This window comes from Notamacropus eugenii, chromosome 6 (genome assembly GCF_028372415.1).
Source record: "Notamacropus eugenii isolate mMacEug1 chromosome 6, mMacEug1.pri_v2, whole genome shotgun sequence".
In the NCBI taxonomy this organism is placed as follows: domain Eukaryota; kingdom Metazoa; phylum Chordata; class Mammalia; order Diprotodontia; family Macropodidae; genus Notamacropus; species Notamacropus eugenii.
The window spans coordinates 221,284,915-221,305,231 of record NC_092877.1 but is presented as its reverse complement, the minus strand read 5'-3'; the positions used below and the strand labels follow the sequence as shown (position 1 = coordinate 221,305,231).

Here is a 20,317-nt window from a genome sequence, read left to right as displayed (position 1 = left end):
TAATGAGGCACTGGGTCACCAGGGTAGGACCTCTGGCTTGGAAAATCCATATGTTGGTGCTTCTCTTTGGTAATGATGCATATATTGTCTGTGGTCAATTGGAAGCCCTGTTTGTTGATCTTATTGTTTGTAATTTCTGCTTGTAATTTCTGTTTGTATATTCTCTGAAGTTTGGCGTGCTGACTTTTCCCCCTGAACTAAGTGAACAATATATGTGCTTGATTAAAGATTATAAATAAAGTGTTTGATTGTTGACCCCCAAAAGTTACTTTCCATTTAGAAAAACAGATTTGAGAGCCTCTACAGCAGACTTACTTGTATATCCTGGGGCCCTTGCTATTATAATCTTTGATGACATTGAAACACACAAATACACTGTTACACACACCAATAACTACACAAATTTATGCCTTTTTTGTCAGTGTAACAGAAATATTTTCCTTTTAACTTTTTAACCCAATTTTTAGGGAATAAAAATTTAGACCATTGACTATATGTAGAATATGGGAGTACAAAGAAAAACAGAAATAACCGTTGTGATAGCGAGTGGACAGCAAGGTTTTGCTCCAGCATTCAGGCTGCAACTTCTGCTGGCATCGTGCTGCAAGCAATGTCTGCGCAGAGATTCGAATTATCCTCGGAAGCATTCAGAGACTTGGGTTTCTCCAGCAATTTACTACGTAGATCTTGTGATCTTGGACAATTTAACTTAACTCTGCTAGATCCTGACTGCAGAGGGTGCTTATAGGAAGAAGCTCAGTTTGAAACCCTAAAGCTATGTTTGGGAGCTATTCTTGAAGTATGTGGATGACAATTGGAGTGGTTCCCCCAAGTCCAGCCTTTTGACAAGAGTGACAAACACAAACTGCTCAGAGGACTTCAAATCACGTATGTTCTTGGTTCAGATCCTGTTCTGAAGCTGTTGGATGACAGTGGAAATCTTGCTGAATAACTAAGCATCCTCAAATAGAACACAGATAATGTAGAAGAATTCCTCAGTGAAAAATTAGAACATATATAAAATAAACTTCCAGTTTTGTCGTATTTATTTTCTCGAGTGAATTTTGTAGTACCGATTATTGTAATCTTCATTCACTTCTGAGCGATGAATTCCTTACTGTGCAGCATTAAGTTGTTGGCCAACAGCACAAAGAGTCCCTTTCAATCTCTTCTCACTCCAGTTACCTCTAATGAGATGCTTTGTAACAAACTTGCAATTAGGAACATGCTAAGATCTGTTATAATTGGACCAGTTCAACACTCTATACTTTAAAACTAGGAAGGTGAATAAGGAAATGATGACTATGTCTTGTGTGTATCCTGTGCTCCTTCTTTGTAAGCAATGATTGGAAGTCATAAACAGAGAGGATGTACCGTGATTCAAACATTGCCTTGCCAATGACCTCTGTTTTTTGTGACACCCTAGCTGTCCTTTTAACAGAAATATTGTGTTTTATAATGAATTCTAGTTCAGAAAACGTTTCAACATTGTTCACAGATTCAGCATTTGTATCATTCTGTGAGACACTTCGAGAAGTGCATGTTAGTGATGATCACACAGAAAAACCCCAAGAGGGTTTGTGTAGATATGATGTTTTGTGTAGTCTTTCCAGTGTTTGACTTTGCTACAGTGAATGAGTCAAAAAAAGATTCATCTATTAAACTGAATTAGAATTAAAAAGTTTTCCACCAAAAAAAAGTAAAAAAAATAAAAATAAAAATGCAAAGTAGGAGAGAATTTCTACAATAAAATAATTCTATTTTTTAAATATTTAATATTTTATTTTTTCCGCAATTGCAGGCAGGAACAATTTTCAATGTTCATTTTTAAAGTGTTAAGTTCCAGATTTTTCCCTTACCCCCTCCACATCCTCTTCACTGAGAGTTCAAACACTTCAATATAGGTTATACATGGTGGTCATGCAAAACATAATCCTGTATTAGTCACGTTGTGAAAGAAACATAGATCAAGAAAAAACAGCTCAAGAAAAATAAAGACCTATATTTCATTGAATTTCCATTTTTCCCCCTTAAGGATTATACTCAATTTTATTTCTGGGTAGGTGAACCTTGATTGTAATCCTATATTCTTTGTCCTCTGGAATATATTCCAAACCCTCTGATCCCTTAATGCAAAAGTTACTAAACATTGTCTTATCTTGACTGTGGTACCATACCAGAATTCTTCCTTTCTGAGTATTTACAGTATTTTCTCCTTGATCCAGAAAACACTGGAATTTGGCTATAATATTCCTCAGAATATTGCATTTTTGGATTTCTTTCAGTAGGTTATTCGTGGATTTTTTCAGTTTCTATTTTATGCTCTGTTTTTAGAATACAAGGGAAGTTTTCTTTCATAATTTTTAATACATTTATTTATTTTTTAAAAGATACTAAGAACTTTTAAAGGAGTCCAGTGATTCTCTGAACAAGCCCATTGTCTTTCTTTTTTAATTTAACTTTTCACCATTCATTTCCACAAAATTTTGACTTCCAAATTTTCTCTCCATCTCTCCCCTCTGCCCACCCCAAAATGCCTTGCATTCTGATTGCTCCTTCCACCAAGGTGCCCTCCCTTCTAACACCCCTCCCTTCCCCTATCTCCATCTTCTCTCTTGTCCTGTAGGGTGAGATAAATTTCTGTATCATGTTACCTATATTTCTTATGTCCCAGTTGTACGCAAAAAACAATTCTCAACATTTGTTCCTAAAACTTTGAATTCCAGCTTCTCTTCCTTTTTCTCTCCCCACCCATCCCCACTGAGAATGCAAACAATACAATATAGGCTATGTTTGTGTGTGTGTGTGTGTGTGTGTGCATGTGTGTGTGTGTAGCTTTGCAAATGACTTCCATAATATAGACTAACTATATTTTCCTCCATCCTATCTTGCTCCCCATTTCTTCTCTTCTCTCTTTTGACCTTGTGCCTTCCCAAGGGTGTTTACTTCTAATTGCTCCCTCCTCTCATTTTCCCTCCCTTCTATCATTCCCCCACCCTTCTCCCGTACTTTCCTGTAGTGTAAGATAGATTTTCATACCAAATTGAGTGCATATGTTATTCTCTCTTTAAGCCAAATGTGAGGAGAGTAAGCTTCACTTTTTTCCTCTCACCTCCCCACTTTTCTCCTCCACTGGAAAAGCTTTTTCTTGCCTCTTCTATGAAAGATAATTTGCCCATTCCATTTCTCCCTTTCTCCTCCCAATATATTTCTCTCTCACCCCTTAATTTTATTTTGTTAGATATGATCCCTTCCTATTCAACTCACCTTGTGCTCTCTGTCTCTCTGTCTCTGTCTCTGTATCTCTCTCTCTCTCTGTATATATATATATATATATATATATATATATATATATATATATATATACACATATATATATATGTATATATATATACATATATATATATACATATATATATATATATGTATATATATATGTTTGTGAGTGTGTGTGTGTATAATCTCTCCAAATACTGAGAAAAATTTCAAGAGTTACAAACATTATCTTTCCACGTAGGAATGTAAACAGTTCAACTTTAGTAAGTCCCTTGTGATTTCTCTTTCCTGTTTACCTTTTCATGCTTCTCTTGATTCTTATGTTTGAAAGTCAAATTTACTTTTCAGCTCTGGTTTTTTCATCAAGAATGCTTGAAAGTCCTCTATTTCATTGAATAGCCATTTTTTCCCCTGAAGTATTACACTCAGGTTTTAATCCTAGGTCCTTTGACTTGTGGAATATCATATACCAAGCCTTTTGATCCCTTAATGTAGAAGCTGCTAGATCTTGAGTTATCCTGATTGAATATTCACAATACTCTAATTGTTTCTTTCTATCTGTTTGCAATATTTTCTCCTTCACCTAGAAACTCTGGAATTTGGCTACAATATTCCTTGCAGTTTCTCTTTTTGGATCTCTTTCAGAAGGAGTTTGGTGGATTCTTTCAATATTTATTTTGCCCTCTGGATCAAGAATATCAGAGCAGTTTTACTGGATAATTTCATGGAAGATGATGTCTAGGATTTTTTTTTTTGATCATGGCTTTCAGGTAGTCCCATAATTCTAAAATTATCTCTCCTGGATCTATTTTCCAGGTCAGGTGTTTTTCCAGTGAGATAGTTCACATTACCTTCCATTTTTTCATTCTTTTGCTTTTGTTTTGTAATTTCTTGGTTTCTCATAAAGTTATTAGCTTCCATCTGTTCCATTCTAATTTTTAAAGAGTTATTTTCTTCTGTGAGCTTTTGAACTTCCTTTTCGGTTGGGCTTATTTTGCTTTTTAAAGCATTTTTCTCCTCACTGACATTTTGGACCTCTTTTGCCAGTTGAGTTAGCCTATTTTTAAGGGTGTTATTTTCTTCAGTATTTGTTTGGGTCTTCTTTTATAAGTTGTTGACTCGCTTTTCATGATTTTCTTACATTTCTCTCATTTCTCTTCTCAATTTTTCCTCCACCTCTCTTACTTGATTTTCAAAATACTTTTTGAACTCTTCCATGGCCTGGGACCATTGCATATTTATTTTGGAGGTTTTGGATGCAGAAGCCTAGACATTCATATCTTCCCCTGGTGATAACCATTGTTCTTCCTCATCTGAAAGGATGGTAGAAAATACCTGTTCATCAAGAAAGTAACCTTCTGCAGCCTTATTTTTTTCCCTTTTTTGGGCATTTTCCCAACTAGTTACTTGACTTTGGGGTCCTTTATCAAGAGTAGGGTATACTCTGGGGACCTGTAAGTTCTCAGTTCCTTCAAGGTGGCACAATCAAGGGAGAGGAGTTTACTCCTCAGTGTCCTCCAACTCTGCCACACCCCAGGACCATGCTCAAGGCTGAGATTCAGATCAGCTGCTCAATTCCCTTAGGGGCTTTAAGCTGAGTAGGTCCAATAATGGATCCTGGCTGCTGCCTCAGTCACTCCTGCCCCCTGGTGCTGCTGTTCTGTTGCTACCACCTAGGGCCAGGGTTAAGGGAGGACCCTGCTCTCTTTTAGCTCTGGTTGAAAAAGCCCTCTCACTGACCTTTGGCACCTGTGGGTTAAGAGATCTGGGAACCCCAGCTGCTGCTGGGGATTTCACCCCCAAGGCCTGCTCCAGGTCCTCCTCCTCTGGGTGCTGCATGGCCAAGTCTAGGCTGGGCTCCACTCTAAGTCCCATGTGACAGACCTTTCCTGTCAGCCTTTCAGGTCACTCTGGACTGGAAATCTCCTCCACTCCATTGTTCTGTGGCTTCTGCTGCTCTAGAATTTGTTGAAATTCTTTCTTTACAGGTATTTTATGGGCTATGGGGGAAGAACCAGAGTATGTGCATTTTTCTACTCTGAAATCTTGACTTTGCCCCCACCTTTGAGAATTTCTTGAAAGATGATGTCTAGAATCTTTTCTGATCATGACTTTCAGGCCATTCAGTAATTTATAAATTATTTCTCCATTTCTATTTGATAGGTGAGTTTTTTTTCTAATGAGATGTTTAGCATTGTCATCTTTTCTCCCCATTCTTTTGATTTTGCTTTTTTTGGTTCTTGATTTCTCATATTGTCATTAGCTTCCATTTGCTCAATTCTAATTTTTAAGGAATAATTTTCTTTGGTGAACTTTTGTTTCTCTTTCTTCAATTTGGACAATTGCAATTTTTAAATAGCTCTCTTCAGTGAATTTTTATGCCTCTTTTTGCATTTTGACCAATTCTCATTTTCAAGGCATTTTCCTCCTCATTGACTTTTTGTACCTCTTTTACATTTGATCTATGACATTTTTAAGCTGTGACAGACCTTTTCTGCCAACATTTTCAGGAGATTTTGGCTAGAAAATTTTTCACCCTGTCCTTCTGTGGCTTCTGCTGCTCTAGGCATTGTTTTGTGGAATTATTAAAGGCATTCAGAAGAATTTTGGGGGAGAACTCAGGTGATCCACTGCCTTTTCACCACAATCTTGTCTCTACACCAATAAAATCATTCTAATGACATTTATTTGACTTAAGACCTTTGATACCTGAAATGAACTGACCAAAATTTCAGAGATATAGTGATGATTCACACAAATTAGCTCCCGTTATCAAGGTGATGGGCTTGTGGACTTAGGATTCAAAATGAGACACATATTTATACCAGACATGACAAATGAAGGTAATTGTTTTGCTTGACTGTGCATGTTTTTTACAAAGATTTTGTTTTTCAGTGAGATGAAGGGATATGGGGAGTAGAGAAATTTGATTTTTGATCATTCCTAAAAATATATAATTTAAATATTAAACTTAAAACATAATTTTAAAATAATGGAAAACAAACTTTATGTTTTTGAACACATTCAAAAACTCACCGAGAGGTATTTGTTACTTTTCATTACCAATTTCTATTGTTTGACAGATCCCTGTTAACAAGGCTATGAACATCACAGTTACAGAAGGATTACCTTCTCATTTAGTTATCCAGTTGTCAGTTTTCAAAAGGCATCAGTGATTGTGTACTCAGATTATGAGAATAAGCAGGAAATGTTTTCAGACAAAATCAGGGTTTTCTTTTTAAAGAATATCAGATATAAGGCAAAATCAAAACATAGACAATTGATTAGACAATTGATGTTTGTTGGATGGTAGTTTAAGGAGGTAATACTGAGCCTGAATATATATTATGCTGCATGTGATTGAACAGAAATTTCCATTTGTATAATAGAGACAAAGCTTAGACTAGCATTTAATCAAAAATGAAGCATCTGAGCACACAGCATAAGAAGGGAGTTTCACAAAGTGTAATCGACATAATCATATTTGAATCAATTCACCTGAATTTACTATATTTTTCAAAGTCCCTGAAATACTACTTTCAATCTTTCAAGAAATTGCCATACACAATATATTTAGTGCCTGTCTCATTTGCACTGAGGCTTTTCTTCTTTTCTTTCCTTTTTTTTTTTTTTTTTTTTTAGAAAAGTGTTTCTTTACCTTTTACTTCAAATATGGGGAATAAAAGCCTGGGCTATCATAGAACTCTAAACGAACCTCTCCCGATAAATTTCCACATAACAGGCATAGATTTGAGCTTTATCATCTCATATTAAAATATTTTTGGTCAGAAGCTCCAAATGCATGGTTTAAGGTTTATTAAACTTTTTCTATTTCACTTAGTAGCCAAAACCTATGTGGTTTGATTCAATAGGTCATATATTTAGAAAGCATTAAATAAAGTGGTGGGAACAGAAAAGATATTCAAAGGATTTCAAGGGGCTGTTCAGGTGCATTGTAAATACATGGGAATATCTGAATGTCTGAAATTTGGAATATTAAACAATGAATATGCAAAAAAGATAGTAATGACTAAGTTCTTTTGGTATGCATACATTACACTGTTATTCGATGTCAGAGTCATTTAAAATTTTTTAATATACACATAAATTGTTATTCCAGACAATTCTGAAACAAAGTACTAAAGTGTTTAAACAGTAACTTCTTTTATCAATAGTTGTTATTATATGGGTAAGTAAAACTCCCGGTCTCAAGAGATTTCAGCACAGGGAGCAGGGAAGGAAAATGAGGGCAAAATCTTGTCCCTAAAAAAATCACTGCATTTTGACCAATAGTACTAATAATATGCTTTGGATGGCATCCATAATGAACATTGGAAAATCCCATCTGTGACAGGATTTTCCTGATGTAAGCATTCTATCTTGTGATGGAATCACTTTTTTAAATGAATGTATCAATTCAGTACTGAGAAAGTAAAATGTCTTAAGTAGCTGGAAGTAGTATGGAAAAGTAGATAAAGGATAAGTTTTGTAGTTAGGAACCAGTCAAAAAAGTTATTACTGTTTGTCTCTGTGACAGGTGATAGAGATACTACTACACAAAATGCAATAATTCTTGCTTTCAAATTAGACATTGTATGTAATAGGGGTAAGGTATACACACATAAGTGAACATTAACTTATAGAAAGTAAATATAAAACAGTTACAAAAGTAAGGAGAGGTACTAGATACTGAGAAAAGCAGGCAAGGCCTTATTTCAGAGGTGATACTTATATAAAGCATTGAGAGAAGCTAGGATTCTAAAAAGTCAGAGGTGAGTAGAGAATGAATTCCAAGAAGATAAAATCCTGTACTATCCATCATGGGGCAGCTCAGTGGCACAGTGAATAGATAGCTAGAAAGACTTATCTTCTTGAGTTCAAATATGGCCTCACATACTTGCTAGCTAGGTGACCCTGGATAAGTCACTTAACCCTGTTTGCCTCAGTTTCCTCATCTTCAAAATGACCTGAAGAAGGAAATGGCAAGTCACTCCGATATCCTTGCCAGGAAAAACCCAAATAAGGTCAGAAAGAGTTAAACAAAACTGAAACAAGTAAACAACAAAACAACCTACCACTCAGACCTAATTTGTAAGTACCTGATGGCAAGTAATCTCTCAGTGTCTCTGCCAACTCTATAAAATTATATTTATCATACATTATATATAATATTACGTATATTATATATACTACATATTAGTATAGTATATAATACATACATTATATGTACTGTGTGTATATATGTATATATGTGTGTGTGTGTGTATATATATATATATATATGTATATATATATTACATGTATTGATCTGTAAAGACTATTGTATCTAATCCCTTCATTTCCCATCAATGAATGAAGTTTCCACATCAATAATTCTTACACATTTGAAATCACAAGGCAGAATCAAAGAAAAACATAACTTACTTTGACATGAGTGAATAGTAGTATCTACTATGCTCAAAATAGGAATTTTGAAGTACCTATTGTTTATGGGAAATACAAAGTTTGGATAATGTATGATCTCTGCCCTCCCAAACTTTACAGCCTAGAAGGAAGATAACATAGAGACAGAGACACAGAGACACAGAGCCAGAGACCCAGAGGGATAGACAGAGACAGAGACAGAGATTTACCATACTTACTAACACTTAATACTGAAGAAATGTAAGACATCTTGATCTAAGATGTAAGACAATACGAGAGGTAAAAGACAGAAAGGTCATTATGGACCAAGAGTCAGGATGTCCTGAATTCAGATCTGATGTCTGACCACTGCCAGCTGTGTGACTCCAGAAAAGTCTCTTACCCTCTCTTTACCTCAGGTTTCTCAACTGGAAAATGGGAACAGTAACATCCATCTTTCAAGATTGTTATGAAGAGCATATGAGCTATTTGTAAAGAACTTTGTACAAGCACAGAGCAGGTGAAATTTATTTGTTCAGCATTTTCCTCTCTCCCTTCCCAAGAAAATCAGGCTACTCTTCCATGAGAAGTTTAAAAACCCAACTTCACATATGGAAAAGTAGATAAAGTCTGTGATATTCCTAATTATACTTAAGGAAAAAGTGATTTCTCATATTAAGTATTTACATTTCAGTTTCAAATATTGATCATATGAATTAATATGTGATTATTGACTTGATCTAAAACAAGTGTCATAAAAAAGGAAAACAAAATATGAATTGTGCACCCACACCCTTCACATCTGGAAATCATTTTGCCTTTTTAGTTTGATATTTGGTATTAAAGCTTCTCAACACTTAATATCTTTACTCCAGTTAATTTTATATAGGAAAACTATTGAGCACATTTGTTCCAAGTTTAACAAGAACACTTTCCCTTCTAGTACTATGGGCATCACATTATTACACCCTGTTAATTATATTCTGGCCAAACAGCTTCTGTATGTATTAAAAATCCTACTTAGATTGTGCTGAAATTGATCAAACATGTTTCCAAGCTTTGACTTCTAAGAGAACTTATCAGTCAAAGCCAAAGATGGAATAATAAAGACACTGAGGTATAAGCAATCACTGTTTTAATGAATGTAAAATTTATTTCATGATAAACTGCAGGATTTAGATGGAAGTCCTGAATTATATGTTCTCCAAAAAGTACTTGGATAGAATGTGTGATATTGACTGATGTTCTCTCTCTCTCTCTCTCTCTCTCTCTCTCTCTCTCTCTTTCTCTCTCTTTCTCTCTTTCCCTTTCTCCCTTTCTCTTCTTTCCTTCCTTCCTTCCTTCCTCCCTTCTTAACTCACCAAACTAAAAGATCTGGGAACACTCATGGGCCTGATTTGGTTCCTGCTGGCCCAGAAATTTTGACCTGTTTTATTTCTAATCTTCACTAGTTTGACCCTCCTTAAGCAGCCTGGATGTTTCCCTGGTCTCAGTGGTTCACTCTATTGATGCCTGATTTAATAAAGACATCTTATATGTTTAGTCCATGCCACCTCAAAATTCCTAAGCTGAAATGATCCACCAGGCTCAATCACTTCAGTTATATAACTGAGGTGCACCATGAAATCTGCATGACTTAAGATTAACATTGATTTTGCTAGGTCTTTACAGTTTTCCTAATGCTAGTTAATAAGCGCAATAATATTTCTTGCATATTATGTAACAATGATCACAGGCAAATAAATGAGGAAGGTTATTTCTCAATGAAATGTTGAACCTATTTTTAATTTGAAGTTTTTAAGAAAAATGGATGTGCTTTTAGACTTTTAACTAAATTGAATTTGATTTCATGTCTTCAGAATTTACCCCAACAATTATACTTGAAACACAAATGCAGCCTGAGATACTTAATATTCTAAGGAAAATCTCTCTTTCTTATAATGTTATCTAGAATTATTAACATCACATAGGTATAAATAAAAATATTTTAAGATTGTATCATTGTTTTCTAGAAAATGGTAGGATTTGAAATAATCTCTCTTTGATGGGGCTGAAACCTGATGAGTTAGAAGGAAGCTTAAAAACATACGCTCACGTGGAATTCTCTCACTTCCTGGAGGTAAACTGTGTAGCGTAGTTTTTTAATTTTAATTTTGTATTTTTTATTTGTATTTTTAATATATTAAAAAAAATCACTGAATTCATAAGTCATTCATTGGGGAGGAAGATTTCTGAAGTTATTGCTCCTTTATACAAAGAATCTGAAATGCATTCTTTCAAAATTTTTACTTGAAAAGAATTTATGGGGAACTTATTAAAAAAAATTAGCAAGGAAGTAATCTTAGATATTCTTTATAATGACCATGAATTTAAAGGCATTCTGAGTATTTACTGTATATATATATATATATATGTATATATATATATATACATATATATATATATATACACACACACACACACATATGTATGTGTATATATACACATACATATATGTATATATAGACATGTATATATATAATTTATAAATATATTTATTTATATAAATACTAAGACTTACTCAAAGAGTATTTATATGTGTTAAAATCCTGCATTTGGAACCAACTGTGCCCCAATTCTACTCTGAACCAATAACATAAATTCAGGATGCTGATCATATTCTCTGAATCCATTTTAGGTTTCCAAGTATAAGAACTTAATTTTTAGTCGTGCATGTAGCTGTGTAACTATGGTTCTCTAAAGCTCTTACATTGTAATAGATTTGGCTAATGGTTTACTTATATAAGCTAAAACAACGTTTCCCAGTGTTTATTTTTAGGACCTTTGTAAGGTTTTAACAAACCCAATTAGCATAATGGCTCAAACTGATAGTTTGCTAGACTCTGTGATGATTACACTTATTAGAGTTCATTTAATTAGTAACATTCACCCTAATGTCTTACCTATATCTGTGGAAGAGATTAGACACAAAGTTAATATACATCAGTGAAATCCACATTCGTGAGCAGTGACCAAATATTCTTCAGCACTTGAAAAGAAATGTGTTGTAGCTCACTTTCCAAATCATATAAAAACAAATTCAAGGAAAATATATGCATTTACATATATTGATAAGAGGCAGTGAGCAAATAACAGTGAACAGTACACTGTTATCAAAGTCAGGGAGATCTGGGTTCAAGTTTCTATTCTGACACATACTGTCTTTGTGACACTGTCCAAGTCACTTATTCCAAGAAACTCCCTAAGACTAAGAGTACAAATTGCAGAACAGTTGATTGATTTCATTGCTAGAGGGATTTTCCTTGATAGAAATCCCCCATGTATTGTTCAATTGTTTTTAGTCATGTCCAGCTTTTTATGACTCATTTTGGGGTTTTCTTGGCAGGCATTGGAGTGGTTTATCATCCCCTTCTCTAGCTCATTTTACAGATGAGGAAGCTGAGGAAACACAGGTTATGACTTGCACAGGGTCACATAATTAGTAAGTGTCTGAGGACCAATTTGAACTCAGAAAGATGTACTTTCCTGACTCCAAGACTAGCACTCTATCCATTGCTCTATCTAGCTGCGCAATGTAAAATACAGGTTCAGTCTCTTCCCTACTCCATAGTATTCATATGGTCTGTGTGTGTTTGTGTGTGTGTTTGTACTTGTACAAGAGTAGGTTGGGGAGGGATGATAAATTCAGTGTGGGATGCATTGAACTTAAGATACCTATTGAACATCCAGGTAAAAATGTAGGACAGGACTTCTATGTCTGTATCTGTATCTATAGACAGACAGATAGATAGATAGATAGATAGATAGATAGATAGATAGATAGATAGATAGATAGATAGATAGATTTGGGAGGTATCTACATAGTAAGGATTTTTGAACTCATGAGTGATACTCCTAACCACCTCTAATCCCCTTATTACAGTTGAATATTCCAATAATTCTTTCTCTAAGGTTCATCACCTTAAGATGAACTTAAAGAACTTAAGATGAACTCAAGAATCATCTCAAGTTCTGTACTCTCAACTTCATTCAATTAGTTTCAAGTCTTGTCAGTCTACTTCTACAACATGGCTCAAAATGACCACTGTAGTTAAGGATTTTATTGCCTATTGTCTGAACGACTGATTAGCCTTTAATTAGTCTCTAGCTTCTCATATCATGCTTTTCCATTCCATTGTCTACATAAGAGACTAATTGTATTAGGCCCAAATTCTTCTATGTCTCATTTAAGATAATTCAAATTTTGGATTTAGTTCATCTTTATATTATTCCTTTTACAAACTCAACATTCCAAGTAAACTGGGCTGATTTTCCATTTTTCTTGCATCAAATTCCATCTTCCACTTCCATGTTCTTCTTTTCTACTCTGATAGGCTCTTCGTATACATAGGTTCCTCTTCCTACTCACCTTTGGTTCCTGGGATGGTTTCTTTCTGACCATCTTAATAAGTGGAAATGATAATGGAGATATATGTAACAGGAGGAGGGATAAGATGTACTAGCTAAATACTGAGAGAGATAACGATTGGGCAGCCTCCTTGTTTGAGTGGCATCGATGCAACAGCAGGAGGACCTGCCTAACTTGGTAGATGGCTTCCCTGTGATAAATCCATGGGAGGACATGGTTGAGGAGGCATATATAAGCTCACATTACTATAACATGAAAAATATACATTTCATTGAGATCATTGAACCATTGAAGGATTAGGATCTGCTAGTCAGAAAATCAATACACTGAGTTCGTAGACTCAATATTTCGACCTGCACTTACCCATTCCACAAAATGCATCAAAAGAGCTAGCCAAATGTTCTACGAAAGCATAATAATGTTACTTACCTTATTATTTGAGAATTATCAGTTTTAAAATGCTCCAAAATAGATGCGCTAGATTCTAGTGTAAGTTGAATATTTTCAATTAGAAACAACCACAAAATACAGTTTTGATGCATATAAGTGCATGTGTTTAGATATGTCATTATAATGTTCAAAATGGACATGCTCCAGTCTTTTGCCAATCTCAATGGTAATGCTCAGTATGTATTTACAACTTTAATTTAGTGAGTACCTGCAAAGATCTTGGCCTAAAGGGGCCAAAGTCTCCCAGTATATCCTGGGTCATCTCCAGTCATCCTGATGAATATCTGGTCACTGGATTCAGATGACTCTGAAGGAAAAGTGAGGATGGTGACCTGCACAGCCCTCCCTCACTCAAAAAAATTTAAGTGCAAGTCATGTCATCATTTCGCTGATGGCAGGGTCTTCTTTGGAAATTTAGGACGAGTGCAATCTTGTGAGTAGGCGCAGCTGGCTGGGTAACTCAGCTCCTCCTCTTCTGCCTGCCTCCCCATCCCTGTCCTTCTCCCCAAAGGGAGGTAAATTTGAATGGCCAAAAGATGCCTAGTTGACTGGGTTTTACTGGCTAGTTTCTGTCCTCTCCTTTTCCTCCCCTCCTCTCCTCTCCCCCCTCCCTTCCTCTCTCCTCTGTTCTCCCAAAACCTTAAACTTTCTGCACTCTGAAGCTGAGATGCCAATGGGGCTATTCTGGACCCTCCTGGCTTTAGAGTGATTATCAGTAGTAACTGCTGCTGTTTCCCTCCCAGCCTGAAATCTTTCTTTTTCTTGGTCTCATTAAAGGGGCCATGCCCCGGCTTCTTCTTAAACAGTCTTGTTCAATAAATGGGCATTGCCTCACCCTAAGTGAGTACCTTTAGACCAAGGTCTTCCAGTGCATCCTGGGCCATCTCCAGTCATCCTGATGAATATCTGGTCACCAGATGGCTCTGGTGGAGAAGTGAGGCTGGTGACCTGCACAGCCCTCCCTCACTCAAAACAAAGTCAAGTGCAAATCATGTCATTAATTCTCTGATGGCATGGTCTTCTTCAGCAAAGAAGGATGAACACACACACATACACACACACCCACACTCCCACACACCTCATTGATCATCTGTCTTGTAGCCAGACTTTTCTCTCGTTATTTTCGTATTTAATATGTACTATTATAGCAGTCAGGGTATTGCTTGATGTTGCTACACAACAAATAATAAAAATTCAAAATTTCTCCAGTGCTTTAACGTTTACAAATAATTTTGAGTTTTGTTTTTTCTTTTGTTTCTTTCTTTCTTTTTTTTTTTTGCTTACAAAGGTTTTTTGGTTTTTTATTTGTTTGTTTGTTTTGTAAATCATAGTGCTAGATTGTCATGAGTGATACAGCCAAAGCTTGAAGATATTAAGTGAATTGCCCAAGATCATAGTTATTTAATGGCAGAACAGAGTCTTTTTACTCCAGGGCAGGTACTCTTTCTAGAAGGTCACATTGAATCTTATGATAAACAAACCTTGCCCTGGCAGGATAAATAAACCTTGCCAGAGCCAGATTTGAACTCAGGAAGATTAATTCAATATCTCTTAATTGCAGGCTGAGTCTCTGTTGTTGATTTCTTCTTGACATACAACATTTCACTCCATTCCAAGGAAAAATCACATTAGTCCTCATTTAATTCTCATTAATGAAAACTTGCTGTTTCTACTTAAAACCAATTTTCTCCTGACATTTCTTTTTGTCTTTCTCTGAAGTATAAAAATCTGAAGCATACATATAAAAGTACACTGCAAAAATAAACACACTAGCAAACATTTCATTGGTCAAGTTTCTCAGGAAAATGTGTTTCTTGTAGTCTCATAAATCAGCAAATAGGAATGCTGATATTGTAAAACCTCAATTAGCTGAATATAGTGAGGGTCAGGGGACTAATTTGGATAATCACGGTTTCAGATAAGGAAGGGGAGTTTCTAATGTGAATGATGCATATAAGGAGACATGACCTCATTCAGATAACAGGGCTGTTCAGATAAGAGGCTGCTGCAATCAAAGTTTCCTGGGAATAAAAAACAAAGGGCAAGAAAGCCCCTGTCTGAGAAGCAAGCTAAAGATAGGAAGGTATAAAAATTAGACAAGATAGTAAAGGCTCAAATAAGACACAATTGAAACCCCACGCCCTACTTCCAAAAAAAGAAAACTCTATTTTAATTGCTTAAATTATTTGGTGGCAAGTATAATAAAAGAACATAAAAGTGATTTAGGCAATTTCTCTCTTGTTCCCTCATTCCCTCTTCTCTCTCTCTCTCTCTCTCTCTCTCTCTCTCTCTCTCTCTCTCTCTCTCTCTCTCTCTCTCTCTCTGTCTCTCTCTCTGTCTCTCTCTCCCTCTCTTTCCCTCTCCCTCTCTCTCTCCCTCCCTCCCTCCCTCTCTCCCTCCCCCCCCCCCCCCCCCCTCTCTCTCTTTTTGTCTCTCTGTATGTGTGTGATGAGTGTGTGAGATGTAGTTTAGAACTTGTAGGGCCTTTAAGTCAGAGAAACTTGGGTTCTTGCTCTACCTTTGACATGTGCATGCAGAGTGTGTAAAAGAGGCAAGTCATTTAAACTCCCAGTTCATCCAGCAAAGCTCTAATATTTTAAATTTGCACTGGAGGGGTCAATTCACATGAAAGAAGGGTTACCTCTTTGGGAATTCTATTTAACAAGGAAACTGCAAGTCTGTTTAGAAGGGAAAAATGTTAGAATAGCAGCTAGTATTTACACGGTACTTCAAGGTATGCATGTTGCTTTATAAATATCTCTTTTCATCTGCACCATAACCCTGGAAAACAGGTGCAATTATTATCACCAAATGAGAAATACAATAGAAAGTTTTTGACTTGCCCAAGGTCATATAGCTACTGTCTAATTCTCTCTATCTCAGTCTCTCTGTCTGTCTCTCCATCTCTCTGTCTCTTTCATCTTAATGCTACCACTTTTGACACTATGCATCTATATACACATGCGCAGCACATATATGTGCACGCCCATGTCTGTGTTCAAATACATATGTGGGCACATACACTTACATGTATAGCTGTTTCATACACTTAGTATCTGTGTTACTTGACTTCTGCCTTCTTCAGTTTCTTCATCTATAGAACGAGGGTAACTATAACATCTCCTTCCCAGAGACATTAAAGGGATAAAATGAAATCATGAAATACTTTTAACAAAATGTAAAATTTTACACACACACATACTTATACATACATATACACACACAGAGATGGATATACATCTATATGTGTACATAAACACATAGATACATATATAAACACATATTTGTGTATATATCTATATAGATATAGATATATACACAGAGATGCACAGTGAACACTTCCAGTGGCAGGATGGTTAAATGAGAACAACTTGTTCCAATGGCCATGAAAGTGCTTGAAGTAGGTGTTGTCGAATGCTTAGAGCTTGGTTAGTCATTGAAGATGCCAAGATCATCCGGTGCATTCCAGACAATTACGTATCATCTTTACTTTCTGTCTCACCAGTGTACTTTGATGACTCTGGAGGAGAATGAGGCTGACAACTTTGTGCAACTCTGCCTCACTTAAATCCAATTCACAGACAAGCCAAGACATTACCCTGTGATATTATTGGTCCTCTTCAAAAATGAAAGACAAACAGCTACAACGACAACTATGTACCTGTTATATATGGTAAATGGCACTAGAGTATCAGCATTGACAAAATAATAAACAGTGACTGACCTCTAAAATATGTAGTGTATATAGAACTGATATAAATAAGATTTACATGTGGAATAGTGATACACATTAGAATAAAAGAGAACAAAGTTTTTTTTTTTTTTTATTAGAGTGCTTTCTCTGGCATTTGTTTTGATTCTTTCAATCTTTACCTTATTTCAAATTAGTTAATTTATCTGTGTACATTATATATCCTTGTAGAGTATAAATTCCAGTTTCTTTGTGCCAGTCAACATTTATGAGATTCTTCCAATTGTGAATGAACTTGTGAAAAATGTGCCTTTGACAAATAAGAAGGTGTTTAGACAGTGACTATTTGTTTGTTTGATTTTTCTGGAAATGATGTGCCTGTCCATGACTTTGCAGTACTATGTCTTCATCACTCAGGTCAGTATTTTAAATTTCTCTTTGTCTAATAATAATATCCAACATTTATATACCACTTTAGTTTATTACTTAATCATCACAACCATCTTGTAAGGTAGGGCTATTATTATCCCCATTTTACAGGTGAAGAAACAGAGTCAAATAGAGATTTAGGAAGACAAGCCCAGGGCTACTAGCTAGTGTTTGAGGATGGCTTTGAAATTAGGGTCTTCTTTGCTATAAATCTCACACTATAACCACTATACCAACTAAATGCTCTAGAATGCAACCCAGATTGACCAAAAAAGAGAATTCTCTACTACACCTAAAACACAAAGAAATATAACTATAAATATACATGGAGGGATAGCCTTAGAACCACAGATCCTTAAGAATAACAGTGTTTTGCTAAGACGATTTGATTCAAGGTTGGGTACAGAAGACACAGTAACAAAGAACTATTAATTTACTCTTTGATCAACCTAACAACTACAGTTTTGGGAATAAGAATTCACTTTTTGACAAAATTGCTGGGGAAATTGGAAATAGTATGGCAGAAACTAGGCATAGACCAATATCTCATACCCTTGTGTTTTAGACACAAAGGGTGATGCCATAATCAAACTAGAAGAACAATGAATAGCTTACCTGTCAGATCCATGGCGAAGGGAAGAATTCATTAACAAACAAATGATAGAGAACACTGTGAAATGCGAAATGGAAAATTTTGATTAAATTTAAAAAAAGGTGTTGCACAAACAAAACCAACGAAACCAAGACTAGAAGGAAAGCAGAAAATTGTAGGAAACAAATTAGTCATTGTTGCTGATAGTAGTTCTCATTTCTCAAATATATAGATAACTGAGTCAAATTTATAAGAATTTAAGTCATTTCCAAATTGATAAATGGACAAAGAATATGAGCAGGCAATTTTCAGATTAAGAAATTAAAGCTATCTATAGTTATATGACAAAAAATATGGTTTAAATTACTATTGATTAGAGAAATGCAAATAAAAACAACTCTGAGGTACCACCCCACACCTATCAGATTGGCTATTATGACAAAGAAGAAAATGACAAATGTTGGAGAAAGTGTGGAAGAATTGGAAAATTAATACATTGTTAATGGAGGTATGAACTTATCCATCAGTTATGGAGAGCAATTTGGAATTATGCTCAAAGGGCAACCAAACTGGGAATACCCTTTCAGCCAGTAATTCCACTACTAGGTAGGGCTATATCCCAAAGAGAACATTAATAAGGGAAAAAAGACTCCATGTGCAAATATGGTTATAATGGTTCTTTATGTGGTGGTGAAGAATTGGAAATTGAGGAGATACCAATGCACTGGGGAATGACTAAATTATTTTTGGTATGGACAAATACTCTGAAATTCTATTGTTCTATTAGAAATGATGAACAGGCAGATTTCAGGAAAACTTGGAAAGACATGAACGGATGCAGAGTGAAATGAGTAGACAGAGAACTTTGTACATAACAACAACATTGTATAATAATCAAATATGAATGACTCAGTTCTTCTCAGCAATATGATGATCCAAGATGAATCCAAAACAATAATAGAAAATGCCATCTAATTCCAGAGAAAGAGCTGTAGAGACTGAATGCAGATCAAATCATACCATTTTAACTTTTTTGTTGTTTTTTTTTTTTCTTTCTCATGGTTGTTCCCTTTTGTTCTCATTTTTCTTTCACAACATGATTAAGGTGGAAATATATTTAACATGATTATGTATGTACAACCTTACCATCAGTACAGTAGTTGACTTTGATGCCGTGTTCATCCTCATTGAAAGCATTTGTCAATATGGCTGAAAACATTATGCTAAGAAGCATGGGAACAAGCATGCAGTCCTGTTTCACTCCATTGGTGACTAGGAAGACACAAGAGCTTTGTCCATTATCCAGAACCTAAACAAACATGCCATCATGAAATTGATGTACAATACTGATGAACTTCTCTGGGCAACCAAATTTTGACATAATTTTCCATAAGCCCTCAAGACTAATGGTGTCAAAGATCTTGGGTTGGATCTACAAATGTTGTGTACAGATTTCTGTTCTGCTCCTGGCATTTCTCCTGAAGTTGCCAGGCAGCAAACACCATATCGACTGTTCCTCGGCCCTATCTGAAGCCACACTGGCTCTCAGGTATATGACCATCTTCCAGGTGAAGGATCTGCCTATTAAGGAGGACTCTAGCAAGAATTTTGCCAGCAATGACTAAGAGAGAGATCCCCCATGATTGTCACAGGACAATCTATTACCTTTACCCTTATAAAGATGGACAACAGAGGCATCCTTGAACTCCTGGGGGCTAACCTCTTCTTGCCATATAACTTGGAAAATTTCAGTCAGCTTTTGTATGAGCAATGGTCCCCCTACCTTGTAAATCTCAGCTGGAATAGAATCAGCACCAGGTTCTTTGCCACATGAAAGGAGCCTAATGGCTCTCAAAACCTCTTCTTCAGTTGGAAGTTCAGTTAAGGAGGGATTGACTTCAACCTGAGGTAAACAGTCAATGGCCTCAGCATTGATCAATGATGGTCTGTTGAGACCACTATGGAAGTGTTCAACCCGTCTCTCTAGGATCATGTCCTTATCACTAATCAATGTGGCTCCATCATCACTGAGTAGTTGTGATCACCATAGGTTTTTGGTCCATAAATA

General features: G+C 35.7%; 1 pseudogene; it reads left to right on the top strand.

Moving 5' to 3' along the window:
* Window positions 1-503: 503 nt before the first annotated feature.
* On the top strand, window positions 504-1,021 carry LOC140512264 (selenoprotein F-like; annotated as a pseudogene).
* The last annotated feature ends 19,296 nt before the right edge of the window (window positions 1,022-20,317 follow it).